Genomic DNA, 22876 nt, shown 5'->3' with positions numbered 1-22876 from the left:
GTAGACTCGTAACACGTATGTTGTACATTCTGCATGCAACTGTGATTTTTCTTGTGTATGAGCTAAAGCTGACATTGCTTTGTATAAACATATTAATTGACACGTTAAAAATTCATTAGAGAACCTGAGCTGCCAAGGCTTGTAAATATAGAAGACTTGTAAACCAATCTAACTATATCAGTGCAGTTCCAATCCTCTGCTTATCAATATTGGCACCTTCCTATTTTGCTGCTGTTGGACTGCCAGGCAGATCTTGTAAGGACAGGAGGTGCTAATGCACATCTAGTTAAACTGCACTATTTACTTTATTGATGATTATTTGGGTATGAGTAAGTTAGGCTGTAATGGAAACGTTCATAATGCTTCATTCCTCAGTCAAATTACCCTATAACACTTTCTTTATTGGCAACATTTTTTGATGTTAAACGTTCATAATATGGGAATTTAAGGGGAGGAGGTTAGCAAATATATATATATATACATATATTTGCCTTTGCTTGTACTAATGTTAGACACAAAGTTCTTTTCACCTTATGTTGCAACCTGAAGTCTTTTCATTTAAGATACATTTTGCAGGTTTTACAATGTTGTGATTCTGTCTTGAGCAGAGAGTAAACAGGTTTCAATTCACAAACAGGTGCAATGCATGTTCAGTGACGGATTGCAGGATCTGCATAAATACCCATCTTGGTTCGTGATTTTCCAGACCTTTTCGAGGTTACTTTACCTCATGACAGGATGATATAGGCTGTGTTTTTGGTAAAATGCTCTGGTTTTAGTAATGAAACACTGTCCAACATATTCTCTTGGCTTTCTATTGGAGAACTGTTTGGTGCAGAGATGCCAGTGCTGAAAATGGAGGGACTTGGGGTGTATCTGCAACTAAGTCATTCATTCTGCACGTGAAGCAGGGTGATTGCATCTCCTACAGCGGGGTGAATCATACTGAGACATCTCACAGAGTCTCCTCTTGCAAATAAACCACAAATCCCAAAGCCAGCCCACTCTGTGATAATACGATGATGACGTTCACCCCTTCACTTGCAGCTGTGTGGCAGGGAAGGTGATCATAAGGCTAAGGTAATCCTTGCACGTAAAGGAAGACGACATAACTGCTTAGGGCAGGTACCAAGGAACAGTTCTCTACCTGATGGAAATGATAGGGGAAGGTCAGGAAAGCAAGGTAAAATTAAGTAAAGCTTGAATTATAATATAACATTATTATTATTTTTAAGGCACCATGGTATTTTTCTTATTTGTGACGTTTTTGGTGTGGCATGGCAGCCAAAATGCTGACACTGTAGAACCAGTGTCTTGTAATGCTGAGTGCTTTATACTTGTTTTACTTAATGGTGGCTGGTGGTGTGCTTACTCCCAGCAGAGGATGCCACCTGCTGAATCTTTAACGCTGCTCACCATTACCAAATGTGTATGATCTCATGAGTTTATAGTATGTGTGATTATGGCTGTAGGCCATGTTGTTCTTTCTGTATGTACTTGCACAGGTACTAGGAAGTTCAGCATATGGTCAGAGACTTTGCTTAACAGTTTATGGTGTTGAGTTTTAATTTGATACTTCTCTGTACATCCTGTTTGAATACTGTAGACTATCAGGTCTCTTTAGTCCTACAATCTGATACAATTTCAAACTTTACTTAGTTCAAGGACAAATGACGTGACAGGCAGAGCATTACCACGGTGTGCTTCAAAATGGGATGAAAGAAAAATACTATAATGTGATTTTTATGTAACTTGGCTTACTCTTTTGCAGTGTTCATTTGTTTCTACCACAATTATGAGCTTTGAAAATGAGCTTGTTTTCCAAAGTCAGGGGAAAAACAATAATTTTGAGCATAGAGACTCATTACCAGGACTTATTACAGAGAAGATGAGTTTGGGGAGGATATTAAGTAAACACTCTTAAAGTGCCTGTACTCTGCCCTGGTCAGCAAGACTTCCAAGGAATGTGTAGAAACCTCCTAATGGGATTTTATAATGGAAATGCTAATATGAGCCAGCAGAAGAATATAAGCCACCTAGTCTCTATCTTTGCATGACTGCGTATGACAAAGAAAAAAATTGCTTAATTTTTCTTTCTTTGGCCACCTGCTAATAATTGGATGGTGAATCTTTGACTTGGAATTGCAAGTGCATTTAAGTGCCTAGATGCACTTTATCTTTCTTTTAAAATGAGATTATTTAATGCATGTTACTAATTAAGAAAATCCCCTATAAATCAGTGTCAAAGCTTTATGTAAGAAGATGCTACCTCTGTCCATTTTTGCAGTCTTTTCAGCAATGCTAGTGCACCGTGGGCCAGAACTTCATGCTGGGTAGACTGGGGGGCTTCTGCATCGTCAGAACCACTCCCTTGCTAATCAGTGAAACGAGCATACCTGTATTTTAGATGTCAAACAGCATTAACAGAACTTAGAAGTTGCTAAGTTAACTACTTGAAAATAAGGAAGCACCAGAAATTACTGTACAACCTTAACTGAGCCTGTTGGTGCATATACTCATGAATCATTTTCCCTTTTTTTCTGTGGGGCTCTCACCAGGCTTTGTGAGCAGGATAACTAATGCTGGATTACTGATGGATGGCTTTGCCTGTCTCTTGGTGTGTGGCTTGTCAATCAAACATTATTCTTAAAATGTGTTTTTTTTTTTTTTTGCCCCCCCCCCCCCCCCCCGATGCACGGCCTGTAGTAGTTGTGTGCTTTGCAAAGAGTAAAATTAAATAAATAATCATCAGTGCTCTTCGAATGTTTAGGTTGAGGGTGTAACTTCTGGGTGTTATGGAATGACTGAAGCAATGGAGAAACCAACTTCATACTACTGAACGAACGGAGAAGCACTAGAGGCTAGGCTTGACATGCTTTGTCTGATTGCTGGTATTTGCTCCTATCTCATTAGATCCCAGTATGGAAAACTTTTGCATGTTCTTTTAGACAGAATGTTCTTTTCAGAAGCAGCAGAATGATATTAGAGATAAAAAGTTTGGGGCAGTCAAAGTGGGATGATGACACTCCCACTCCCATAGGTAATACGGAAGAACACGGAATGCTTCAACAATATGGGTAGTGACATTTGGTGCTGTTGTCTTATTTTATATTGTATTAAACTGCTCAAAGTTAATGTCTTCTGCAAACAAATAACATTTTTTATAGATAGAAATTGCTCTTCTCATAGAAGCATTTGAGCCTGCTGTAGTTTTACTGATCTAGTTTGAGCAAGTCTAATACCTTGTACGTGGAGCCTCTTCATGGCAGGCAGGTGGCAGATGCTCCTGAGCAGCAATATTCTTGAAAGGCTAGACAACAGCCACCCACACTAGCATTTTCTTTCTCTTTCAAGCAGATTTGAGAAAACATTTCAAGTCAGATTCTGCTGTCTCTCCTCAGCATGTGGGTTAGTCTACAAGTCAAGAGTAGTACAAAAATAGCTGAAGAAACCAGGAAATAAAGCTTTATGAACTTTGGCAAACATTAAAGAAAGTTGCACAGATGAGTAATAAATGTTGACAGAATTAATGTCATAATTTGATTATATAGTTAACTTCATAATTTGATTATATTTTCAACGCTGTTGTAATGCCGTGTGTTAACTCTGTAAATGTGATGAGTGCCACTTGTCCCCTCATAATTACAGTTTATTGTGTCACACAAATAGGATGGAGAAGAAGAGTGAGACAAAGCAGGAATGCTGCAATTATTGTTTTTAACTCTTTAAGTGAGTTCACATCAGCCAGTGTTTGGTCATATAACTTAGTGGTGGTTTGTTGCAGTTTAAAAGCCTGAAAAACCTCTGCCCTTGGAGGAACACTGTGAATCTTTATTATGTGTTGTCTGTAGCTCTCAAAATATTTTCATTTTTCTTCCCTAACTGTAAATTAGAATATTGATCAAGTTTCTGTATAGTAGTTTTGTAGAAAGGAATTGATTTTTTTGTTTGTTTGTTTAAAATGTGCATCTAGGTATGGATAGGGACAGGAAAACTTTGACCTTGTTCAGAGGAAAGCTTTATCCTAATCTGATTTAGATTTTTTTTTTTAATTTTATTTTTTAAAAAAAAAGGCAAGCACAAAAACCTGCATGCTGGTCTTAAGCACTAGATGACATGACACAGAAGAAGTCTGTGGTCGAAAGGAACGTGTGGGGTTTGTAATCTCTGCATGTAGCACTGCGGCTGCTTCCTGCTCCATGTGCTGTATGCAGTTAATCAGAGGCTTATTTTACCATGTGGTTATGATAACTGTGGGAACTGTAATGGGGAATTTGGAGTCAACAGCTTGTTTCATGCTGAGCATTTGGGGGTCTTGGCAGACTTGCTTTCATGCACTACTACTGCATAAATATGCTTGTAATATTAATGTGGTTTTCTGTGGAGTGGCTCCTGTTTTTGTAGAGCTTGAGATCATGTTTTGTGTGATGCTGCATCAAAGTTTTGAGTTTCTGATTATGTACGTTTGACTGTGTGTTGAATCTACTGGTGTTGTGTATTCTTATGCTGCTGTCATGTTTATTCTTCCATCTTGACAGGTTGTGCAAACCCTCAAATTCTTTTCATGGCAATGACTTACTGCAACAAATAGATATACTTTAAAATATCTTTAAAGGTTGAAGATGCTGGCATTGGACCAAAGGATTATTTTATGCTATTTAAACTGACGCTTCAGCTTGCATTTCTGAATGGGCTAGTTTTCAAAAAAGGACAATAATTTATTTTTAAGCAGTGTCACACTCTTGCCTCCAGAATGTTTGTTACTGGGAATTGTATTTCATGGTATTTCCAAAAAGCTATCAGTGGAACTCAGTTTACTTACCAGAGTACTGTCAAATACATGCTAGAGCTATTAGGATATCACGAATCTGAGAAACTTCCTCAAGGGTGCTTGGGATCCTGAAGTCTTGAAGGTCACCCTTGCTCTGTAATGCATTGGAGCAGGAGCGGGTGGACAGAGTTGCCTATCCTGCTGGGCAGGGAGGCTGGGGAGGGGATCAGAGCATCTGTGAGACCCCTGGCTTCCATGAGCCCTTCCTGTTGGGCGATGCCAAGTCTTTGAGGAAACATCACACCTGCCAAGCCTTTCCTGGATGACCGTTTTGCAGTCAGGCTTGGGGAACTGGGAAAAACAAGGTGAAGGACTGGCCTGTGACTGGGTGTTTTGTTCCACCCTCAGGCACAGGAGTCGGGTTTCATGAGTTCTTGAAGGCTGCACAGCAGTCTCCAGGCTGTTGTGGTACCCTAGACTCATGTCTCCTGGGGCAGAGGCCAGGCAGGATGGGTTGGGCTGGAGATAGGGCTGGTTTTGCCCTCTTTTTGGCTCAGGCTGGGGTCAGAGTGGGCAGAAAGAGGAGGGGTGCCAACAGACATCAACAGCAGGAGAGGTGAGAGGTGCTGGGGCAGGCACTAAGGAGTGTGGAAGAGCAAGCGGTGGCTTGGTGGCCTGGCTCAGCCTGGGGGGCATCACTACTGTGGTCTGCGCCCTCCTCTGCCCCTTTCCCTGCCATTCCTGGTCTTGGCTATCCTCTGAGCCTGCATCTTTGTCATCTCATCACACAGCTTAATGCATTGGTCTCTGGCCTTTCCTTCAGTTGTTGTATTTCTTGACTTTTCTAATTTCCTGCCACCTGTGATGGCTTGTTGACCTTAACATTTGGCCTAGTTGTGTATCTGGTCCATGTCCCCCCTTCCTTGTTGAAACTCATCTCTAAAAATTAGAAGAGTGGCCAGACACTCACTAGGATATCAGAGTAAAATGCAAATATTCAGATGGATGCTGCCCCATATTTCATAAAAATGTCTGTGAGCCCCATTTCCAGTCATTTAAACCTGAAATAAAACTATTTCTAAAACATTTCCAATACACTTTTTTATTCAGTAGAATAAAAGAATGGCCTTTATTTTTAAGTTGTGAATCCTGTGTACACATTCAGAGTGGGAAAATATTTGATCTTCCTTATTTTAAAGTATTTGATGGGAAAGCAAATTTATGAAAACAGATAAGACTGCTATATAAGCACTTGACTATGCCTTGCAGTTATGCATTATTGTGATGGATGAATATATTTATTTTAAAAACCTCTGAAATGAATTTTCTTGCATTTGATGATGATGAATTTCTTCAGTAGCTGCAATTATTACATCATTAAAGAGAAAATGGAGAAGGAATAAAAATAAAACATAACCATACCTATATAAAAATCCTCTGGAGAAAGAGCTCTCTGGTTTGGAGGATCATCCTCATGCTCTATTTTTATGTGACCTTGGTATAATGAGTTTCTTGCCCACTAACGGAGACTCTAGGTGCTACAGTAATATTATACATACTTAAAAGCCCTCTTAGTTTGTATTTTTTTCTTTCAGCTAACATGTCTCCAATAGATTTACCTCTAATCTTCAAAGAAAATGTTGTATCACGTAATTGTATTGACTTAGAAATCTGGTCTCAGGAAATAAATTGTTTTTCTGAAATAAACCATAGCTTGTAGGCGAAGGAATTCTGTAAATAGCTTGAAGTGTTCACAGTTAAGTTTAACTGCTAGATTTAGGTGCGTTTGAGTAATGCTTTGCATTAGTACATGTATAGATTTCTTGGATTTTGAACTTCTGTTTTCAAAAGCATAAGAGCTTGGTCTAACAGGAAAAAAAAAAGACTGCATTCAAACACTGTATTCAAGACTCACCACTACATGTATGCGAGGTAGAGTTAAGTCTGTTATTAAAAAAGAAACAGAAGGTTGACTTGGAGTTTCATGGTGCTTCCATGCTAGGAAATTAAATATTGATGTTTTTTATATAGTAGTGCCCATTTCTTAGGGGGGAAAAAAAAAAAAAAAACTGTTTGAAATGTCTTGTAATATTTAATAATATTTTACAGAAAATATGGCCAATTTTAAAGCTCTCTGATGTGCAACAATGCAAAATTATATGCTTAGCTGACCCTTTAATTAGTTCTCATTCTGTCTCACATGATTTATAGCTCTCTGACTCCTATGTAAAAATGATATATGACTTAATGAAATGGAAAGCTAGGCTGGGTTCACACCTCCAATTGTTTAATGCCTTCCCTAGCTAGGTGACTAGTATGCTGGGGAGGAGGAGAAAGCAACTGTAAGCATCTTCTCATTTATTACAGCAAGGATGTAAAAGTCCATGTTGCTGTGACTTATGGTTGTTTGCTTCCTTGTCACATATCCAATTCATTGGAGCGAGGAGGGAATGTGGCCCTTCCATAAAGCACAAAAATAGAAGATAGGAATAGAAATGAGCATGTGGTCTTTCTTGCTCAAACTTAGTTTATTGTAGCTGTTCCATGTATTCTCAATCTAGCTCTAACTTTTTCTTAATCTGAGAGAAATAGTATTCTAGCATGACTTGTGATATAGTGACTGGAATAGTATTCTAGTACGGCTTGTGTATTGTGAATTCCAGTAATAGGGTGGAAAACCCTCAACAGGCCAACAACTTTTATTAGCTGAGGGCTTTTGAGGAGTTTATTTTATTTTTTTCTCCCATTCTCCAAGTTGCTTTGTCTACTTCAGTAACTTTTGTGACAAAAGAGGTTATTGAGTGTTCTGTTACTCTTATGCCAGAAGTTTCTCTAATTATGTTTCTGTTAGTTTTGGAATACTTGCCCTTACAACATCTTTGTTACGGTGTTTCTGATGTTCTTAGCTACAATTCTGTAAATTCAAATTAGTTAATTCTGGATGTTTAATAGTTCTAATGGTTTTGGTAACTCTAAAAATGAATTACAGAGGTACAGAGGCTTTCCCAGAACTTCTGAATTTGTTACTTCACGTGGGAAATCTTGAACAAGCTGTAGTTTTTGCTAGGCTTTTCCAGAAGGCTGTTGCATGATATCTAATAGGGATCTTGCCCCAAGTAAAAGGAATGTCAAAAGGGCCATTTCCAAAGCAGAATAAAGCATGTACCATTTGCAGAGTAATCCTGGAAGTAAGTACTCATTGCTGAATGGCAAATTTCATAGTGCAGTCCCTCTTGTGCTCTACGTTTTGCTGTACAAGATTTGCATCACTCCTTTCAAATGTGGATGGAGGCTTTTTAAAGGTTTATGAGTCAGGCTTGCATCTTGGCAGTAAAACTTTGATAGTGGTGGTGATTCCTACTTCTCTGCATGTATTTGTTTACTCTTAGCTACAGGGTAGGCTGAAGTTACTGCCGAGAACCATTTTGCTTGTGAGTGGGATACCAGAAGAAACTGGGCTTTCTCTTCCTAGTTTAGTCCATCAACTAGAAAAGAGTTTTAGCTGAAATGAAACACAAGCACATGTGCTGAGGTATTATAAATAAACATGTTTAGATTTACATAAAGTACTAGCTGTGATGATGTACACATCTTCCAGCATCTTAATTTTTTATTGGGAAATTTTTATCCAACTCTCAGGTACACTTATCCCTCCTTAACTTGGCAATCAATTATTTTAGAAGATGATATTCTGTAGTTACTTTTTTTTTTTTTTTTTTACCTAGAAAAATGGGTATGTTGGCGGTTGTGTGAATATGATAGGGTAACAGTGATAATTTTTATATACTTAGGTGTTGGCATACTTGCTGTCCCCAGGAGGTTATTACTGAACTGTTGTATTCTTCTTCCCAACTCTGGTGTTTTTTTCGAGGTTACAGATACATTGATGTACCTGGTTCCAATCACACAAAAGTATTTGCATCTGTGGGTTCGGCCTTTTCTAGGAAGTTTGTCACATGTTCGTTGATCCACCTGCATGAGATCAGAGCCTAAGCGTATTACTGGCAAATGTAATTGGATGTTAGACTCTCATTGTAGTGCAATTTATTTCAAGCGTCACTCAAGATTAACTGAAGAACACAAATGATGGGGGACATTTGAACTGCTGAATCCTTGGAAAAGTGTTCTGGAGAAGGAGGGCTTTTTAAATCAAGAGCTGGGGACTGTGGGCACCATGTGTAATGTCTTTGCTCAGCAAGAAGTTCTAAAATATCTCTCATTGCTTAGTCTACTTTTAAAGAATAAATATTTTTTCTTGCGAAATAACTTGATCAAAAAGTAGTGCCTAAGTATCAGTATAATGACTGTTGGCTGCTGGTTTTGTATATTTGAGTCTTCTTTTTTTGCTGATGATTCTTCTTTGTCCATATAAGAAAGCTGGAACAAGCATCTAAAATGCAAGGCCAGTACAATCAAATAAAATATTTTCCAATTTGAATGAAACACTCCATTAAAACTGCAGACACTGAATGTCATACTGGCAATGTTTAGGCTTGCAATGTTTTAGGAACCTTGGGATTAGTGTTTATCTGTCCCATAAAGGACACAAATCATTTAGATTAGAAGTAATCTGATTGTATTGAAGTACAAATTATAGCACAAAGGCCATTCAAGTGGGTTAAGTGACCAGGGTTGGTAAACACCATATGACTGCTGATTGGTTGGTGAAAGAGTATTAACTGAAAGATAATGATGGATTTTAATCCAAATCTCTAAAGCACAACAGCTGTACTTCCCAAATGAGTTCACTCTGACAGAGTTTTAGGACGCTGATTTATTTGTTCCCAACTATTTTTCTTGCACAATAATTAATTTGGAATATAATTCATTACTTCTATATATAATATAATTCTTCCATATGGCTTTCTTTGATTAGATTTCTATCCCACTTTCAGTAAATGATTTCACTATGATTTTTATGGACATAGGAGAAATTGCTATGCTTTCCTTTCAGTGCTCTGCAGTAAATTGTTAGTATGAATTAGCTTAGGGAAGTGAGCTGGTGATTACATAGTTTCAGGTTCTCTGTTAAGTCTTCCCTGCAGAATCTGTGCATACCCTGAAATAAGCATGTTCATTAAAGGAATCACATGAATGACTGTAGAAGAAAAGTAATCTAGCTTTGTGGTTCCCTGGTCCATCTGTCTGTTTGGTTTGGGAAGGTCAACAACAGAAAAAATCAAATGGTCTTAAATTACTGTTTACATTCCAAGCACTCAGATATAGGAAGAAGAGTTTGGGTCCTTTAAAATGATAGTTACATACCTAATTTTGTACCTAAAAAAAATCTGCATGGTTAAACCATTTCTCTAGTGTTCAGGATTCATCCAGATAATCTAGATAACCTACGCCCTCAGGGCAGGAGCTGGCACTATTTACAGGTTGTTTTGAGAGCAAAAATGCAGTTATTAGTAGTTGAGCTGTGTTTTGTCCTTTTGATGTAGTCTTGAATCCAGAAGCATGCTTAATGATGTAACAAGTGTAAGTAGGTATGGACCTTGTCCTTTGGATTTACAGTGTAATTCAAAATATAGTTTGGAAACCTTTGCCTGGTGCCTTTGCAGAACCATGAAGATATTGTTCGCTGCACGTTTACAGGAGACCTTGAACACTGTTATAGCAGTCTAAAATTTCTTTAGAAAATCATGACAAAGAAATTATGAGTTATCTCTTCTTGGGTCTGGACCCTGTGAAGTCTCTTATTTCAGTTTGTTCTCATATAAATGTGAAGTCACTGCTTAGTGTTTGAAACGCAATTTTTTTTTTTTTTTTTTCTCCACTGAAAATCTGGATAAAGCAGGCTCCCAGTAAATGGTAACTAAACTGCAGATGCCATCTTTGCAGATGAAACTATTCAAGTATTGGCTTGTGCATCAGGGTAACTGGATGTCTGTTTTAGTGTTACTGCATGGAAAGGGTCAAGTGAGAAAATCTGACAAGGTGCCTGTATGTTGTTTATATAACATATATGCATGTGTGCTTGTATATGCTTGGTCCAGCAGTTGCAATCTACTGTAATGGTTTTGTGTTGTCCTTGCTCGGGAGTTCTGCAAGAACTTTGGTCTGCATCAAGACAGGGTAGACTAATCTGCTATATTTTGTTTCTTGTGTTGACCAAGTGAATATATCTTATGGCTTTTGACACCTTGACTGTGATTAATCTGTAGGTGATTAGGTGTGTAAGTTGTTTGGTCATTGGCATTTATAAAGCTGAGCAAACACAAAGGTGGACTTGAGCTTGCTGCCATTCTTCACACACTGATTATCTTTGAGAATTTTTGCAGCGTTAGGAATGTAAAATTGGACCACAATTACACAATGAGAAACTTAGTAACATGCAAATGGTGTCTGTTCTGTGACTTTCTCCTGCAAATTTGTCATGGTCCAATGTGAACCTTGAATATCTTTAGAGGCCAAGACCTCAAGGCTGATAAGTGTCAGGATATACTTGTACTGTGTCTGAAGGTTCTGCTATAGTATCTCTAACTTTGTTGATTTAGCCCTTAGCATGCTTCTTTCTCCCTATTGCTTGGTGCCTGTTGTTTTTTTTTTTTTTGTTTGTTTGTTTGTCGTCGTCATTGTTTGACATATCTCCTTTGTTTGTCTTAGGAAAGAAATTTTTCATAGAACTGCTGCAGGAGCCGGTGACCCAGCTTTACACATTAACAGGATTGAGGAGACTTTGGCAATATTGGCCTAGTTCAAGAACGGTCTCTGAATGACAGACCTTGTTTGTTAAAAGTGTTGGGAAACCAAAACTGCCATCTCACTTAACTTCTCATTGTCAGTTTTGTTTCTTACTTTAAATTTATGGGAAAGTCTTTAACAGGAAATGGGGAAAAAAAAAAACTCAAAAATTACTTCTGTAAAATTTAGTTATTTTTCGTCTTTGCATTTGTGATGCTTGTTTGAAAATATTGAAGCAGGTTGTCAGGATGCCATTTAATGGCTGTGCATTTTCTGAAAAATAAATGTGTTGACTAACTGGATTCACTTCTAGAGGAAAACTGGCTACAAACCAGGATTTTCAGGGGAGGTATTCGGATTTTTTTTTTCCTCTTGAAGGTACATCTGCAATATCCTTTCCTTTGCAAGGATATTTTGTTGAGTCTTGGAACTAGAGTTTCTTTCCCATGTGGTTTCCTGTGAAAAATGGCAGTCTGTTTCTGCTGATGGTTGAATTGGACTTTGTTTGTGCATCTTAGCTAAAGGAGTGATAAATATTTAAAAACAAAGTGTCATTTAATTGGCAGTTTGGTTACTGATTGAATCAGCCATTTAGCATAAGCTGTATGAATTATGATAGCTGAGAACTCTCACTGATACTCGCCAGTTATTTAATTGCTACACCTAATGAATTGTGATTAAACAAATCATAAGTTGATTTGTGTATTGTTTACAGGTATGTTGGTAAATTAACTGGTGATGCCTGAACTTCCTGCTTTTTAGGGATAAGGAAGCACTAATTTGAAATTGCAGTATTTATGAGTCTCCATCTGGAATTTAGGGAGCAGATTTGATTGCTGCTGTTAATGAGTTCAGATGGGTGATGGGTACAGACAGTGGTTCTGATCAAGGAAAGGGAGGTCCTGTTTTTTATGGGAAGATTTCCTTAGCTTTAGAATAAAGGCTAAGAGAATGGGGAGGTTGTGGTAACATGAGGGAAGAGGAAACACCTGCCTTTTTTTTTTTTTTTTTTTTTTTTAATAAATTACATCAGAAAATATTATCCATTTTCCTCCACATAGCAGGGAAGGAGGAACCTTAAACCAGCAATCAATGCTGGCCCAGAACAAGCATCAGGAGATGACCCATGAAAACCTTGTATGGTCAGGCTGATCTGATGGTCAGAGCTTTGCCAATTTGGAGCAGCTTACTAATGGGAACAGGGGGAGCTAACGTCCGAGTACAGGAGAATTGGCTTTATGCATGATGCTAGATGATAAAGGCTGAGGTGTAAGAGGACTGGACTTGAAGGTATTTTTTAAGTCCTGTATGTTTTACAGCAATAAAACGCAGCAGCAATATGGGACCTGATCAAGTGCATGGCTAAGAGAACAGCCACACTTCTGCTTAGTTGCCAGAAAAATTGTCATTTCTGAACACTCAAAAATCTTGTGTCTGGTCCTAGGAGAAAACTAAAATTGGTTTCTCTTTAGTTCCCTTCCCTAGTTTTTGAGCCTTTAGGGTTTGTTTCCAGTCTTCTCTGCTAGGATTAGAGGGATATTTTTTTTTTTTTTTTTTTAAAAAAAAAAGTTCCCAGGGGTTTCAATGACTGCCCGAGCCAGGCTTAAGAAAAATGGTTAATGCTACAGTTTTGAGAATTTTTGAATAATGAGAATTTTGAGAGCCAGCAGCCACGGACTGGCTAGTGGAGTGTCAGAAGTAAGAGAGGCATCAGACTGATGAATTAGTTTTTCTTAAGTGAACCTTTCCAAATGTCTGGTGTTTCAAAATACCATATTGGTGATGTCAGCACAGGAGGCGTATTTACTCCACTGGATCTTTTAAGGCAATAAAGCTATGTATAAAACTGTTTTTTAGCAGAAATTGTGTTCAGTTCCCTATTATCAGTTATTCAACAAAGTGTAGCTGCAGTACAGGTCAACTAGGTAAGCTAGTGTGAGAGCAAGGTCTTCATCAGTTCCGTGATCTATCAGAAGAATTATTTATCACAAGGATGTATTCTAAGTCCACTGTCTTTACATCACAAAAAGAGTATTATCTTTATTTCTTAATTAAGTGTTGAGGAAATTGAAAAAACACCAAATGTCTCAGAGGAATGAGACAGATTGGATGAGGGAGAAAAAGCTACTGAAATGGTATAAAAGTCAGATTTACTGCAATCTTGAAGTTGCAAAAGGCTTTGAAAAGTGAATGACTGGAGAGAAATATCTCATGAGAGTAAAATGGGTTTTTGAAGTATAACTTCAGCTGTAAGCGCTGAAGTGAAAGCTTCTTATTGCGCACCTCAGCATTTTCAAGTGTAAAAAATATATATTCTGTTCACACTTCCATCTTTCTGGGGGTTATATTTATTTAGAGGAGATTAACAGCCAATTTCCAGTGTGACTGCCCTCATCAGAAGTTTATCCCCTCTCAAAATGACATTTTTACTTTTTATGGGAGCGGTATGCATGAATTTCTGGAGACTTCGAATACATAGTTGTAATGTGATAAGTGGAAAAATGTTTATATCCCTAAGGAGATGCCAGAATTTTGTTCTTGGCAGGATATATAAAACTAACTGTGAGTTGTGTAATTTTACTTGTCGGATCTTTTTGTGTTAGCTAACTTTATTGTGGAATTGAGTTTTAATTACACCATGATTACGCGGCCACTTTATTAAGTTGTGTGTTACACATTTAGCTGCAGTAGGATGCATAGATCAGTGTTTGTGGTCCCAGCAGTGGAGGAAGCAGTCTGATTTAAAGGTATGATTTCAGGTGGTGCATGACTGACACCTGTGCAAACAGTAACCTCAAGGAGTAAGGAAACTTTGTCGGGGGCATGGAGAAATTCCACCTTGTGCCCCCACTGCCTTTGGTTGCTTGTGTGGGGGGAGAGGAATGACAAAACCTTCTCTTTGCATGTCCTTTTCCAGATTTTATGTCTTCAGATGGCCTCTACTTAAGAGCTAAGCTGCCCCTTGAAGGTGGCCATTTGGTGCATTTTCTTCTGCCCTGCCTCTGCCCTTCATGATGTGGATGCTGGAGGTGGCGATGTGCTTGTGCTGGCTGGAGGCACCTGCCTGCGGTACTTGCTGCTGGGCTTCCCAGAGCATCCCTGCTGATGCTGGCGTGGGCTGTAGCGCCAGGGGGTCTCACAGCCTTGGGCTCCCGCAGAGACCTCTGCAACCCCTGGTTCTCAGTACTGCAGTACTGACCTTTATGATCCATCTCCTTTGTGTCCCATTTTTCTGATTTTAACGACTTACAGGCAATTTGGCTGTGTTTTGAAATTCCAGCTCCTAAGGGGTGAGCTGAGGCACTGCTTTCTTCTCCATCTGTGCAGATGGTGATATAACCTGTACGCTTGCACAATTCCCTGCCTCACTGAAAGGTTTTCATGTACCTAGTGGCTTAAATATGTTAGGAAAAATGCACTGGTTGATGCTCTTCTTTTCTTCCTGTTAGCTCTACTTTCTTTAGGTCTTTATTTATTAGTGTAAAATGAGATTTAATGAGGTGACTGAAGAAGAATGTGTAGCATTATTTTATGTAGTTTGAATGTTTAATGGTCCCAGATTGGGGAAATTGCTGTATTCTCTGCTAGCCATCCATAAATAGATGTGACAGATGAAGACAGTAAAAGGAAGTTTGTAAAGCAGGCAGAAGATGTCACACTGGTTCTGCTTTTTAATTGTCATTTCTTTCTCCTGTGAGACAGCACACGAGTAGTAGGATGAGAAGAGTCTACAGAGATATGAGGATAGGAGAAGAACAGGAAAGAAATCGTAAGATGGAGAACAGCTGTCAAAATGACAGCAGTAGCGAGATGCAAGGAAACATCCTGTCAGCAAGAATGAAAATACCTAAAAATTTCTTGAGGCCAAAGAAGTCTAAGTTCTGCAGAACTTAATCATGCTTTTTGGTCTCAGTTTCTCTCCAATTCCCTCTGAGCTCGTGGGCTGTCTGAGTCTTTTGCCACTGATGGCAGCGAGAATCCGTTGCTGCTCAGCTCGGCAACACCTTGTAACTTGTCCGTGAGATTCACTGCATGTCTGTTACAGCACAGCTTACCCTTCTCTCACTGGGCAGCTGGAAAGTGATAGCTTCCTGACCTGTCTGGTCTAAAATAAACTAACCTAGCGGGTCTCAAAAAGTCTTACAAACTTGACAGCAGATGGCACTTGCTTTTGTTTAGCCCTGCATATACTATCTTGGTGGGCGGTAACTGCCTCAGGACAAAATCAGCATCCCACCAGTCACCATCTGGGATGGCAGATGATATGTGGGACTGTCGTGAATAAGCATTCTGATGTTTGTAAATGTCCGAAGGAAGACACTGCTTGTTAGTACTGTAGCTGGTATGCAGTCAGCACTGCAAAAACCTTGTGTTATGCAGTATTCAGCAAAAACTGACTTTGTGTGCCCTGGGTCTTTCTCTGGCATATGGGTGGGTGTGAGGTGGTTCTTCCATAGTTTGTTAGTTTTGATGGTGAACTTGCATAGCACTTTTGGTAGATCTTGAGTGTTTATTGGTGCTTCTGAGATAAGACTAACTCTTGTCATTCTTAGCCACTGTGTCAGAGGAGGTATTCTTGTCGGATCATACCTGATGCTGTTAATGAGCACAAATTTGCAGAATAAAATGTGTCCTTGCTTTGACAGTGTAATTTGAGTTGATGGGTGAAGGAAGGGGATGACTTGAAATCAGTCATAGAATTTGGACCCAAAGGTGTAAAATTACTTGGGAAAGAGCCCACTTTGCTGCTGCAGATGCAGGAGTGGAGTTGCACACATCTGGTGCTCGTGTCTGTGCATCCCCCTCTGTGAGAAGGGGAAAATGTGAGAAGACAAGGGAGACAAGGGTGAACCATGAAGATGCACACATGCAAACTTTTCCTCATTCAGCTTCTTCCTGCCTCCATGCACTAAGCATCTATGTCCTGACATGCGTGCTTTGAGAAATACTATTTAGACCAGTTTTGGTTGGATGGGTCCCTTGTCACTTATGTGACAAGTTCTTTACTTAGACTTAGGCAGTGAAGCCAGCAGGAAGCTCTGGGTTGTATTGGGTATAAACACCTTTGAAAAGAAATCTGCATCTGCTGTATAACTTGCTTTATACTGCAGTTAAGATATCTGTGGTGTTTTGTGTGTGTGTGTGTGTGTTAAAGCATGTTTTATTCACACTTCACTGGTCTATGTATTTGCTGAAGTGAGTATGAAGTTCAACAAAATGGCATTTTCTGTGGTGATTCAAATAGCTGAACTTTTTATTTTTGCAGTACTTCCAGGATACTTGGTGCACCTAATCTAATTAGATCTTGGAGAATCTAATGAATTCACGCTAATGAATAATAAAAGGAAAGCAAACCAAACAAAAACTCTCATGAGCTCTAAATTCAAGTAGTACCTTTCAGCTTAAAAATAAAAAGTAAAGGCTAGAGTTATGCTCAAAAGATTATCAACTGCCGATTAAATTAATGCAACAGCATGGTTAGGCTTGCAGGAATGTGAAGAAAAAAGGAGGGTTTGTCTTTCAAATTTGTATGAGCAAATGCACTCAAACAGGTGGGTTGAAGAAATGAAGGGCGAGGAGGGTGGATTATCTGAAGCATGGAAGTGCACACATACGCTAATTCAGCAAAACCAGTAAAAGGCTGTCTCATTCCTTATAAATTGGAGCGTGTATTTTAGTGTGGACTAGGATAGGTAGTGAGAATGGATGTTGCAGGCAGCAGTTGCTAAGCCTGAGGTGACCAACAGTTCAAGTTTAGGAGATGCCTGTGCAAGCCTCTTCCTGCCCAGCAAGCGGAATTAGGGAGCGATCTGTATTTGCAATACTGCTGGGGGCCTCTCCGTGCTGGATGTCTGTACCACGTGTGCTTAGCTGTGGCTCATTCAAACACAGAAAATGGAAAGTGCAGGGGTACATTCAAGGCAGAGCCAACCTGAACCTTGCCATTTGCTGAAGATGGTTTCAAACTAGGTGATCCCTCAGCTTTTTTACAGGCTGTCACTTTCCCGGCTGGGTGGTTCTTGATCATAACTCTTAAGTTGTTTAAGACAAAACGTGTCATGCCATTTCATGAAAAGGAAACATTGCTTCCAGTACCTCTTCAGTTCCAAAAGAGAATCAGTTGGTTACAAGGAAGTTGACAGTCTCTCTAGGGTGACTCAGCTGGGACCATCCCTTGAGGAGCACACTGGGACAGGCCTTCACTGCCACAGGTCACTTGCTGTTCTGAGCAGGGTTTTCTTTTCTCTTGCTCTTAGTCTTACTGCAGTCAGACAAATTGACGTGTCTCAGTCTCATGCTATTTTTGAATGTTGCTTGTTCTCTGTTCATGCACAGCTATTCTTTCCACACAGGCCTCAAAGTTTTTGCTCTTGTGTCCAGGAGCCCTTCTGCAGCATTGCCAGGCTTTATGTGGAATTAATGGTTTTCAGTACAAATTATATTCAGCTCCTGCTATTGTCAGACTTCTGCTATATGAACACAAAGGCCGCCTACTCTTCCTGACTTTCTGTTGTGGCTTCCTTATATGCTCAGGTGAATTCTTGATATTTTTAAGAAAGGTATGAAATGATTTGCTTTCTGTGACCAAAGCTTTGCGTATGCCTCAAATGTGATTATGCTCTAGCAACATAAAGTGACAGCCAGGTACAAACACCCTGTGGGGATCCCATTATGTCACTGGGTTTTGATCTTCATTCCCACAAGTTCTTGCCTAAAATTAACTTTATTATAAAAATACGCTTCACCAGAAGTACCATGTATCTTGTAGCAACTCTACAATTAGTTAAGTGATTTATTAAGTTGGGGCATTAAGTTATCTTATGGTTTAAGATATGATCCCAAAACATCTTAAAGCAATTTGTTCTTAATGTTTGTGTTCCTTCCAATTATTGCTGAGGGCAGATTCAAACTATATATTCTTTATTTTTCTTTAAATTTATTTTTGGGTCCTTTGAGTTGCAAAATCTGGTGTAAAATCTGCATCTAATTAGTGTTTTATGCTATTCAATGTGGATGCTTTTTCTGTGGAGGAATACAAGAGGAGACCTTTGATTTAAAGAGTACTTGGATGCAATATTTGTTAACATGCAAGAAAACACTTCAATCGAGCAATTTCATAAAATTCTGAAGACATAGGAAATGATCTTAGAAAATCTGTAGAGACAATAAGATACAATTTATCAATCACCAATTTAATAAAATAAGATGTTCCCTAGTTTCATGTAAGCAGACTGAAAACAGGCAAAATTGGGGAGTACATTTAAGAAAATTCACTTCATTTCTCCTTGGGGAAAATTAAGCAATTTTATTACTTTGATCTACTTTTGAAGAGGTAGTGTTGCTATTAAAACAACTTGTACTTTTCAGATGTTTAATCTTTTAATAGCATCCTATTTTTTTATTTTTTTATTTTTATTTTTTTCCTGGCTGCTGAGCATTTTGGTATGCAAGATCCTGGCTTAGGCCAACAAGGAAGTGATTTCATTTAATTTTATTAAGTCTTATTTATTTTTTTCCCTCCTTTTGGGGTGTTACATTAGAATTTCAGAGTATTTGCATTTTGGATAAATTAAAAAAAAATAAGAATGAGATAAAAGATTGGAATTTTTGGATGAAATAAGAATTAAGTATGACTTGATACTGACAATCAGTGATGCTTGGTAAAGAAATCTAAGGGAGCTGAGTAGCTTTTTTACTGGTAGGTCTACTGTCTGTAGTGGATTTATGCACTTGGAAGAGGAGGATAAAAGCCTAGGATGCCCTATGCAACCACAGGTTGGACACTTTGAGTATTTACATATTCTTGCACAATTAGGTAAAGGTACTTCATACGGATGTACTAAAAATATGATTGTTTAATGACAGGTTTCCGACAAGTAGATATCAACTTGTCAAATGGTTCATTGAGCAAAATCATGATACAGTGAGCTGGAAAACTATCTGTTCTTCATGAAGCATAGTCCAAGATAGCCACCTAGACTTCAAACTGGATTAACCTTTTTGACAGCAGTCAGCTGTGTCATTTCAGGGCAGGATACATCTCTTTGGCAAATAAATCCATGTGTAAATCCATCGTCAATGTCAAGAAGGCCAGAAATCTGTTGGGTATGGGGGCTGAAGAGGAAACCCTGTAATTAGAGGTAGCTGCAGACATGGATACATGCAACTGCAGTCTGTGATAATCTAAATCCAGAGTGATTTTATTTCCAGTTTAGCAGAGCTCCTGGTCTAGTACAGGAGGTCTAATTTTAGGTTTCCTTGAAGTGGATGATTTCAGGGCTTGTAAAGCAAAGCAAAATACTAGCTACTTGAATGTTTTCAATTTTATGAATTACCTTGTACTGAACAGCTAATGTTTGTGTTGAGAAACAACCATCTGTTTTTGTAGTTTAAAAAGATTCTCATTCAAATGTTAAATATTCTGAAATGTGTTAGTGAGGAGGCTGTCAGCCATTTGTCATACTACACCATTCAAAACTTTTCATGTACAGGAATAGCAGGCTGACTTCCTATTCCCATTGATAAACCAGCATCAAAATACGTGCAGGCTAAAACCTTATTTAACTGTGCTTGGGCGATGTGCGTGATTAACTGGTTACTCTTTATCTGGCACAAGGAATAAAAAAATATTTACTTCCTGACCCATTCAGTTGTTATTTTAACTTTGAAACAAAGCGTTGTGTACTTTGTGAACAGATGAAGTAAGGAAGAGTTGATGGGATGTATATGATGGGGTAATAAATAGCTTGACAGGTGGCGACATTGCAGAATTCGATGACTCCTTGAGGAATTCAGAGCAAGACAGAGATTAAACATGGCAGTTCTCTGTTTTGATTTGTACCAAAAGAAAAAGGAACATATCTTCTGAAAGGAAACTGGTCCCTTAAACATATGGGGATTTTTCAAGGTTGGCTTCAAAATAGTCTCTAGTGCTTTTTTAACACTGTAGGATACTGAGCACAAGGCACTATGCATATGCTGTTCACCACAGTATCCCAATAGAACTTGTTGCCCAGATGGTGCAAACCATATGCCTCTTGATAGTTTATCTATGTTTGGGAAATACTGTCTAAAAATATAAGAGAGGTCATAAGACTTCTCAAAAGCAGCTCTAGTGAATTTCTTTTAGACAGTGCTCTGGAGGTATTTGAAATTTTTTTGTGTGTTTTATGGCAGATTTGAGGAACTATGGAATCATACTTGCTCCACTATGAGACAGCAGCTCCTTAGGCACATAGGCTTCACTGGTCCATCTGCATGCACAGTTTTTTCCCCACAGGAAGTGCCTACGAGGTGTACAGCACAAGGCTGTCTTAGGTCTCTCCTTTTTTTTTTTTCTTTTTCTTTTTTTTTTTTCCCTTTTTCCTCTTTTTTTTCCTTCCCAGTTGTCTGAATGAACCTCTTTGGAAAAGTAGCAATATAAAAAGCCAATTAATTTTTGTATTTGTTCCTGAATCTTCTGTAACTCATTTGATTATTTGCAAAGGCTAATAGAGAAAATTCTCTTTGCCCATATGCAAGTTGTTAAAGTACATTTTCTGTTTTGCTTACCTGGCATAGCTCCACAGATGGATGGCGTTCTCATTACATTTCCAGCGTAGTGGTTCTTTGAAGTATGAACTCATTAGGAATAGGCATTGCAAAAGTTTAGGCCAGCACTCAGGAAAAGAATGCTTCATGTAACCATCACTAATTCATTAGGATAACCAAAAGCTTATTTCCTTTGAGTAAAGATTTGCACATTCTCACCTACAGCAGTGTGCTATATATAATACTTCTTTGTAGCTCCTCTGAAAGCACAACTCTGCTTAAAAAGTAAATTGGCTAAATTGAAAGGCTAATTGCCTTGAGCTTCAAATACAAAGGATGTCCATGCTTAGATTTCTTTGCCAGCTGCAAGAGGCTGAGAAGATGTGGTTTCAGAAATCCAAACAGGGTATCTCGTGACACCTAAGAATTTTAATGTGGTGTCATAAATCACTAATTTATTCTTGCTGTGGTATTGCTTGCACAATCTATTGGATAGATCCTAACACAGGATGAAATGTGAGGGGGAGGACTTCAGTCTGGTAATAACTTAACCTCAAGTACCTAAAAGCTCTTATACTCGCATTGCTTCCTCATGTGACCTTGATCAGAGTAAAAATTAATCCGGTTTGTAACTGTACTTAGAGTCATAGAATATCTTAAGTAGGAGGAGACCAAAAAAACTTAGTTTTGCAAAAGAGAGAAGCAGACTTTCAAGGAAATGTGAAAAATGAATATGCCATGCAGTCCATTTATGGACTTAGATTTTTCTGGATGATTTCAGCTGGATATTTCCTAACATATGGATGTTCTTTGTTTCCTCCTTTTTTTTTTTTTTTTTTTCCTGTTTTCAGGTTCTTGCTTTTCATTTTTTAATTGGGTCTAGTCATCTCAGTCATCAAGTAAATACAGCTACAGTGCTATGACACTACCTTTGTAATATGTATGCCACTCCAGTGTGCTTTTTCTATGGAACACTTTAATTTGTGGATGTTATCCACTGGCTGCTGCTGACACTTGGCCTATACTGTGCTATATCCAGGTAATACAAATGTAGGACCTTGCAGAAGCAAATTAAATTTGTTAGCCTTAAATAGGAAGCATTAATGGCTTGTTCAGTAAATAATAAAGGCCAAAAATATACATCTATTTCTGAGCTACAGCCCATCACTTCTAAAGTGAAGGTACTTCATCGTCTTACACAGAGCAAAGAATTTAAGACCCAGTTACAGGCAAAAGGAGGACTTGGTAAGTAAGGGGTAGAGGCAAGTAGCAGGCATTGTAGCAACAATAACGGAGCAAAAGGTGCCTTCTGCTGTGTTTGGGGCTCATGCCCTTTTGTTGGCTTCATCTTGGACAAGTGCCCAAAATGGTGGTTTCTTTAGTTCAGAAAACATACTTATTCCTGTCTTCACAGTCCTGTGTGTAAATTATTATAGTTTATTTTTATTTATTTTTTTTTAATGTGCATATTGCAGGTTTAGAAGCTCACTATTTTGTTATGTTTGTGTCCAAATTGTGGAGTGGTACAGATGTCTTCATGTGTGTTCAAAAAGAACAGTGATTTCTGTGGCCTCTTAGTGAAGACTGTGTACAGATTGCGAGTTACATGTGGAGATTGGCGATCTTTCACACGTAGTAGGAACAGCATATTTGCATTATAGAAGTTTTACTCAAATTACTGTTTAAAGCTTAATTATTTTTATGATCAGCTTTAATAAAACTCATTAGTATGAAAATATTTATAGATATATCCTCTCTTAATTATGGACTTTTTTTTAATCACACGTTCACTAAGGATCTATAAAATCTTTTCTATAAAATTCTAATTTTCAAATAGATATTTATGTAGAATTAAATGTGAACATAAGCAACTGGTAAACCTGTCCA

General features: G+C 38.4%; 1 protein-coding gene across 5 annotated transcripts in view; it reads left to right on the top strand.

Annotated features, from left to right (window-relative positions):
* ZNF385B (zinc finger protein 385B) overlaps nucleotides 1-22876 on the top strand; it is a 169141-nt gene that overhangs the window by 3450 nt on the left and 142815 nt on the right. The window contains exon 1 of one of the 5 annotated variants that reach the window (XM_035331682.1): nucleotides 1122-1183. The exons of the other annotated variants lie outside the window; for them this stretch is intronic. The gene's annotated coding sequence lies outside the window, so the exon portion shown is untranslated. Of the gene's footprint in view, nucleotides 1-1121; nucleotides 1184-22876 lie in introns of those variants that run through there. 5 annotated transcript variants of the gene reach the window in all.

The sequence above is a fragment of the Oxyura jamaicensis genome, chromosome 7, assembly GCF_011077185.1.
Source record: "Oxyura jamaicensis isolate SHBP4307 breed ruddy duck chromosome 7, BPBGC_Ojam_1.0, whole genome shotgun sequence".
Lineage (NCBI taxonomy): Eukaryota > Metazoa > Chordata > Aves > Anseriformes > Anatidae > Oxyura > Oxyura jamaicensis.
The sequence above is the reverse complement of the archived record's forward strand: the minus strand, read 5'-3'. Positions and strand labels throughout refer to the sequence as shown.